This window comes from Schistocerca americana, chromosome 10 (genome assembly GCF_021461395.2).
Source record: "Schistocerca americana isolate TAMUIC-IGC-003095 chromosome 10, iqSchAmer2.1, whole genome shotgun sequence".
In the NCBI taxonomy this organism is placed as follows: Eukaryota; Metazoa; Arthropoda; class Insecta; order Orthoptera; family Acrididae; genus Schistocerca; species Schistocerca americana.
Window position 1 is genome coordinate 35258014 of NC_060128.1, and position 7756 is coordinate 35265769.

Sequence of the window (7756 nt, forward strand, 5' to 3'; positions counted from 1 at the left end):
TCATCAATAAGAATGTCCAGGTTATACAGTAAACCTGAAGTGAAGGATTGGAATCTAAAACTGGACTCACAGGAGAGGTTTTAAACATGGGCAGTAAGAAGAGCCAGTCCTCTTGTACTTAAGTCGTCATTGTGCCGTTTGAATTTAATTCGGATGCAATTTCTGTGCTTCATAGTCAATAAGAAGGTCCAAGGTATACAGCAAACCTGAGGTGAAGCATCGGAGACTAAAACTGGACTCACAGGAGAGGTTCATATCATAGAAAGTTAGAGTGTCAGTCCTCTTGTACTTAAGTCGGCATTGTGCCTTTGGTTTTACGTTCGGATGCAATTTCTGTGTTTCATCGTCAATAAGAAGGTCCAAGGGATACAGTAAACCTGCAGTGAAGCATCTCAATCTAAAACCGGTGTCACAGGAGAGAATCAAATCATAGAATGTAAGAGGTGACAGTCCTCTTGTACTTAAGTCGGCATTGTGCCTTTTGTATTAAATTCGGATGCAATTTCTATGTTTCATCGTCAATTAGAAGATCCAAATATACCGTAAACCTGAATGAAGCATCGGAATCTAAAACCGGTCTCACAGGAGAGGTTTAAATCCTAGAAAGTAAGAGGGTCAGTCCTCTTGTACTTAAGTCGACATTGTGCCTTTTGTACTAAATTTGGATGCAATTTCTGTGTTTCATCGTCAATAAGAAGGTCCAAGAGATACAGTAAACCTGAAGTGAAGCATCGGATTCTAAAACTATACTCACAGGAGAGGTTCTAAACATAGGCAGTAAGAAGAGTCAGTCCTCTTGTACTTAAGTCGTCATTGTGCCTTTTGAATTTAATTCGGTTGCAATTTCTGAGCTTCATCGTCAATAAGAATGTCCAAGGTATACAGTAAACCAGAGGTGAAGCATCGGAATCTAAAACTGGACTCACAGGAGAGGTTCAAATCATAGAAAGTTAGAGTGTCATTCCTCTTGTACTTAAGTCGGCATTGTGCCTTTTGTATTAAACTCGGATGCAATTTCTGTGCTTCATCATCAATAAGAAGGTCCAAGGTATACAGTAAACCTGAAGTGAAGAATCGGAATCTACAACTGGACCCACAGGAGAGTTTTAAATCATAGAAAGTAAGAGTGTCAGTCCTCTTGTACATAAGTCGGCATTGTACGTTTTGAATTTCTTTGCGATGAAATTTCTGTGCTTAACCGTCAATAAGAAGTTTCAAGGTATACAGTAAACCTGAAGTGAAGCATCGGAATCTAAAACTGCACTCACAGGAGAGGTTCAAATCATAGAAAGTTAGAGTGTCATTCATCTTGTACTTAAGTCGGCATTGTGCCATTTGTATTAAATTCGGATGCAGTTTCTGTGCTTCATCGTCAATAAGAAAGTCCAAGGTATACGGTAAACCTGAAGTGAAGAATCGGAATCTAAAACTGGACTCACAGGAGAGGTTCAAATAATAGAAAGTTAGAGTGGCAGTCCTCTTGTACTTAAGTCGGCATTGTGCCTTATGTACTAATTTCGGAAGCAATTTCTGTGTTTCATCGTCAATAAGAAGGTCCAAGGGATACAGTAAACCTGAAGTGAAGCATCGGAATCTAAAACCGGTCTCACAGGAGAGGTTCAAATCATAGAAAGTTATAGTGTCAGTCCTCTTGTACTTAAGTCGGCATTGTGCCTTATGTATTTCGTTCGGATGCAATTTCTGTGTTTCATCGACACTTAGAAGGTACAAGGTATACAGTAAACCTGAAGCGAAGCTTCGGAATCTAAAACTGGTCTCACAGGAAAGGTTCTGAACATAGACAGTAAGAAGTGTCAGTCCTCTTGTACGGAAGTCGGCATTGTGCCTTTTGTACTAAATTCGGATGCAATTTCTGTGTTTCATCGTCAATAACAAAGTCAAAGGATACAGTAAACCTGAATTGAAGCATCGGAATCTAAAACCGGTCTCACCGGAGAGGTTCAAATCATAGAATGTAAGAAGTGTCAGTCCTCATGTACTTAAGTAGGCATTGTGAATTTTGTATTTAATCCGGATGCAATTTCTGTGTTTCGTCGCCAATAAGTAGGTCCAAGGGATACATTAAACCTGAAGTGAAGCATCGGAATCTAAAACTGGACTCACAGGAGAGTTTCTAAACATAGGGAGTAAGAAGAGTCAGTCCTATTGTACTTAAGTCGTCATTGTGCCTTTTGAATTTAATTCGGATGCAATTTCTGTGTTTCATCGTCAATAAGTTGGTCCAAGGTATACAGTAAACCTGAGGTGAAGCATCGGAATCTAAAACTGGACTCAGACGAGAGGTTAAAATCATAGAAAGTTTGAGTGTCATTCCTCTTGTACGTAAGTCGGCATTGTGCCATTTGTATTAAATTCGGATGCAGTTTCTGTGCTTCATCGTCAATAACAAGGTCCAAGGTATACAGTAAACCTGAAGTGAAGAATCGGAATCTAAAACTGGACTCACAGGAGAGGTTCAAATCATAGAAAGTTAGAGTGTCAGTCCTCTTGTACTTAAGTCGGCATTGTGCCATTTATACAAAATTTGGATGCAATTTCTGTGTTTCATCGTCAATAAGAAGGTTTAAGGGATACAGTATACCTGCAGTGAAACATCGCAATCCAAAACCGGTGTCACAGGAGAGGTTCAAATCATAGAATGTAAAAAGTGACAGTCCTCTTGTACTTAAGTCGGCATTGTGACTTTTCTATTTAATTCGGATGCAATTTCTGTGTTTGATAATCAATAAGAAGGTCCAAGGGATACAGTAAACCTGAAGTGAAGGATCGGAATCTAAAACTGGACTCACTGGAGAGGTTCAAGTCATAGAAAGTTAGAGTGTCAGTCCTCTTGTACTTAAGTCGGCATTCGGCCTTTTGAATTTTATTCCGATGCAATTTCTGTGTTTCATCGTCAACAAGACGGTCCAAGTTATACTGTAAACCTGATGCGAAGCATCGGAATATATAACTGGACTCACAGGAGAGGATCAAATCATAGAAAGTTAGAGTGTCAGTCCTCTTGTACTTAAGTCGGCATTGTGCCTTTAGAATTTAATTCCGATGCAATTCATGTGCTTCATCGTCAATAAGAAGGTCCAAGGTATACAGTTAACCTGAAGTGAAGCATCGGGATCTAAAACTGGACTCACAGGAGAGGTTCAAATCGTAGAAAGTTAGAGTGGCAGTCCTCTTGCACTTAAGTAGGCATTGTGCCTTTTGTATTAAAGTCGGATGTAATTTCTGTCCTTCATCGGCAATAAGAAGGTCCAAGGTAAACAGTAAACCTGAAGTGAAGAATCGGAATCTAAAACTGGACTCACAGGAGAGGTTAAAATCATAGAAAGTTGGAGTGTCAGTCCTCTTGTACTTAAGTCGGCATTGTGGCTTTTATATTAAATTCGGATGCAATATCTGTGTTTCATCGGCAATTAGAGGTTCGAAGGTATACAGTAAACCTGAATTGAAGCATCGTAATCTAAAACCGGTCTCAAAGGAGAGGTTTAAACCATAGAAAGTTAGAGTGTCAGTCCTCTTGTACTTAAGTCGGCATTGTGTCTTTTGTACTAAATTCGGATACAATTTCTGTGCTTCATCGTCTACAAGAAGGTCCAAGGTATACAGTAAACCTGAAGTGAAGCATCGGAATCTAAAACTGGACTAACAGGAAAGGTTCTAAACATAGACAGTAAGAAGAGTCAGTCCTCTTGTACTTAAGTCGGCATTGTGCCTTTTGAATTTAATTCCGATGCAATTTCTGTGTGTCATCGTCAATAAGAAGGTCCAAGGGATACAGTAAACCTGAAGTGAAGCATCGGAATCTGAAACTGGACTCACAGGAGAGGTTCAAATCATAGAAACTTAGAGTGTCAGTCCTCTTGTACTTAAGTCTGCATTGTGCTTTTTGTGTTAAATTCGGATGCAATTCCTGTGCATCATCGTCAATAAGAAGGGCCAAGGGGTACAGTAAACCTGAAATGAAGCATCGGAATCTTAAACTGGACTAACAGGAAAGGTTCTAAACATAGACAGTAAGAAGAGTCAGTCCTCTTCTACTTATGACGGCATTGTGCCTTTTTTTTATATTGCGATGCTATTTCTGAGTTTAATTGTCAATAAGAAGGTCCAAGGGATACAGAAACCTGAAGTGAAGCATCGGAACCTAAAACCGGTCTCACAGGAGAGGATCGAATCGTAGTATGTAAGAAGTGTCAGTCCTTTTGTACTTAAGTCGGCATTCTGCCTTTTGTATTTAATTACGATGTAATTTCTGTGTTTCATCGTCAATAAGAATGTCCAAGGGATACAGTAACCCTGATGTGAAGCATCGGAATCTAAAACTAGACTCACAGGAGAGGTTCAAATCATAGAAAGTTAGAGTTTCAGTCCTCTTGCACTTAAGTCGGTATTGTGCCTTTTGAATTCAATTCCGATGCAATTTCTGTGCTTCATCGTCAATAAGAAGGTCTAAGGTATACAGTAAATATGAAGTGAAGCATCGGAATCTAAAACTGGACTCACAGGAGAGGTTCAAATCATAGAAAGTTAGAGTGTCAGTCCCCTTGTACTTAAGTCGGCATTGTGCCTTTTGTATTAAATTCGGATGCAATTTCTGTGCATCATCGTCAATAAGAAGGGCTAAGGGGTACAGTAAACCTGAAATGAAGCATCGGAAACTAAAACTGGTCTCAAACTAAAGGTTCATAACATAAATAGTAAGAAGAGTCAGTCTTCTTGTACTGAAGTCGGCATTGTGCCATTTGTATTTAATTACGATGCAATTTGTGTGTTTCATAGTCAATTAGAAGGTGCAAGGGATACAGTAAACCTGAAGTGATGCATCGGAATCTAAAACTGGTCTCACAGGAAAGGTTCTAAACATAGACAGTAAGAAGAGTCAGTTCTCTTCTTCTTAAGTCGGCATTGGGCATTTTGTATTAAATTCGGAAGCAATTTCTGTGTTTAATTGTCAATAAGAAGGTCCAAGGGAGACAGTAAACCTGAAGGGAAGCATCGGAACCTAAAACCGGTCTCACAGGAGAGGATCAAATCGTAGAAAGTAAGAAGTGTCAGTCCTTTTGTACTTAACTTGGGATTCTGCCTTTTGTATTTAATTCCGATGTAATTTCTGTGTTTCATCGTCAGTAAGAAGGTCCATGAGATACAGTAAACCTGAAGTGAAGCATCGGAATCTAAAACTAGACTCACAGCAGAGGTTTAAATCATGGAAAGTTAGAGTGTCAGTCCTCTTGTACTTAAGTCGGCTTTGTGCCTTTTGAATTTAATTCCGATGCAATTTCTTTGCTTTTGTATTTAATTCGGATGCATTTTCTGTGTTCCATCGACAATAAGAAGGTCCTAGGGGTACAGTAAACCTGAAGTGAAGCATCGGAATCTAAAACCGGTCTCACAGGAGAGGTCCAATTCATAGAATGTAGGAAGTGTCAGTCCTCTTGATCTTAAGTCGGCATTGTGCCTTTTGTATTGAAGTGGGATGCAATTTCTGTGTTTGATAGTCAATAACAAGGTCCTAGGGATACAGTAAACCTGAAGTGAAGCATCGGAATCTAAAACTGGACTCACAGGAGAGGTTAAAATCGTAGAAAGTCAGAGTTTCAGTCTGCTTGTACTTATGTCGGCATTGTGCCTTTTGTATTAAATTCGGATGCTATTTCTCTGTTTTATCGTCAATAAGAAGGTCCAAGGGATACAGTAAACCTGAAGGGAAGCATCGGAATCTAAAACTGGACTCACAGGAGAGGTTCTAGACATAGACAGGAAGAAGAGTCAGTTCTCTTGTACTTAAGTCGGCATTGTGCCTTTTGTAATAAATTCGGATGCAATTTCTGTGTTTCATCGTCAATGAGAAGGTCCTAGGGATACAGTAAACCTGAAGTGAAGCATCGGAACCTAAAACCGGTCTCACAGGAGAGGATCAAATCGTAGAAAGGAAGAAGTGTCAGTCCTTTTGTACTTAAGTTGGCATTCTGCCTTTTGTATTTAATTCCGATAAAATTTCTGTGCTTCATCGTCAATAAGAAGGTCCAAGGTATACAGTAATCCTGAAGTGAAGCATCGGAATCTAAAATTGGACTCACAGGAGAGGTTCAAATCATAGAAAGTTAGAGTGTCAGTTCTCTTGTACCTAAGTCGGCATTGTGCCTTTTGAATTAAAATCCGATGTAATTTCTGTGTTTCATCGTCAACAAGAAGGTCCAAGGTATACAGTAAATCTGAAGTGAAGCATCGGAAGCTAAAACTGGACTCATAGGAGAGGTTCAAATCATAGAAAGTTAGAGTGTCAGTCCTCTTGTTCTTAAGTCGGCATTGTGCCTTTTGTATTACATTCGGTTGCAATTTCTGTGTTCCATCGACAATAACAAGGTCCAAGGGATACAGTAAACCTGAAGTGAAGCATCGGAATCTAAAACTGGACTCACAGGAGTAGTTCAAAACATAGAAAGTTAGAGTGTCAGTCCTCTTGTACTTAAAGCAGCATTGTGCCTTTTGAATTTAATTCCGATGCAATTTCTGTGCTTCATCGTCAATAAGAAGGTCCAATGTATACAGTAAACCTGAAGTGAAGCATCGGAATCAAAACTGGACTCACAGGAGAGGTTCAAATCATAGAAAGTTAGAGTGTCAGTCCTCTTGTACTTAAGTTGGCATTGTGCCTTTTGAATTAAATTCCGATGCAATTTCTGTGCTTCATCGTCAATAAGAAGGTCCAAGGTATACAGTAAACCTGAAGTGAAGCATCGGAATCTAAAACTGGACTCACAGGAGAGGTAAAAATCGAAGATAGGCAGAGTTTTAGTCCTCTTGTACTTAAGTCGGCATTGTGCATTTTGTATTAAATTCGGATGCAATTTCTGTGTTTCATCGTCAATAAGAAGGTCCAAGGGTTACAGTAAACATTAAGTGAAGCATCGGAATCTAAAACTGGACTCACAGGAGAGGTTCAAATCATAGAAAGTTAGAGCGTCAGTCCTCTTGCACTTAAGTCGGTATTGCGCCCTTTGAATTTAATGCCAATGTAATATCTGTGTTTCATCGTCAATAAGAAGGTCCAAGGTATACAGTAAACCTGAAGTGAAGCATCGGAATCTAAAACTGGACTCACAGGAGAGGTTCAAATCATTGAAAGTAAAAGTGTCAGTCCTCATGTGCTTAAGTCGGCGTTGTGCCTTTGGAATTTAATTCCGATGCAATTTATGTGCTTCATCGTCATTACGATGGTCCAAGGTATACAGTAAACCTGAAGTGAAGCATCGGAATCAAAAACTGGACTCACAGGAGAGGTTCATATCATAGAAATTTAGAGTGTCAGTCCTCTTGTACCTAAGTCGGCATTGTGCCTTTTGAATTTAATTTCGATGCAATTTCTGTGCTTCATCGTCAATAAGAAGGTCCAAGGTAAACAGTAAACCTGAAGTGAAGCATCGGAAACTAAAAATGGACTCACAGGAGTGGTTCAAATCATAGAAACTTAGAGTGTCAGTCCTCTTGTACTTAGGTCGGCATTGTGCCTTTTGAGTTAAATTCCGATGCAATATCTGTGCTTCATCGTCAATAAGAAAGTCCAAGGTATACAGTAAACCCGAAGAGAAGCATCGGAATTTAAAACTGGACTCACAGGATAGGTTCAAATCGTAGAAAGTGTGAGTTTCAGTCCTCTGGTACTTACGTCGGCATTGTGCCTTTTGTATTAAATTCGGATGCAATTTCTGTGCTTCATCGTCAATAAGAAGATCCA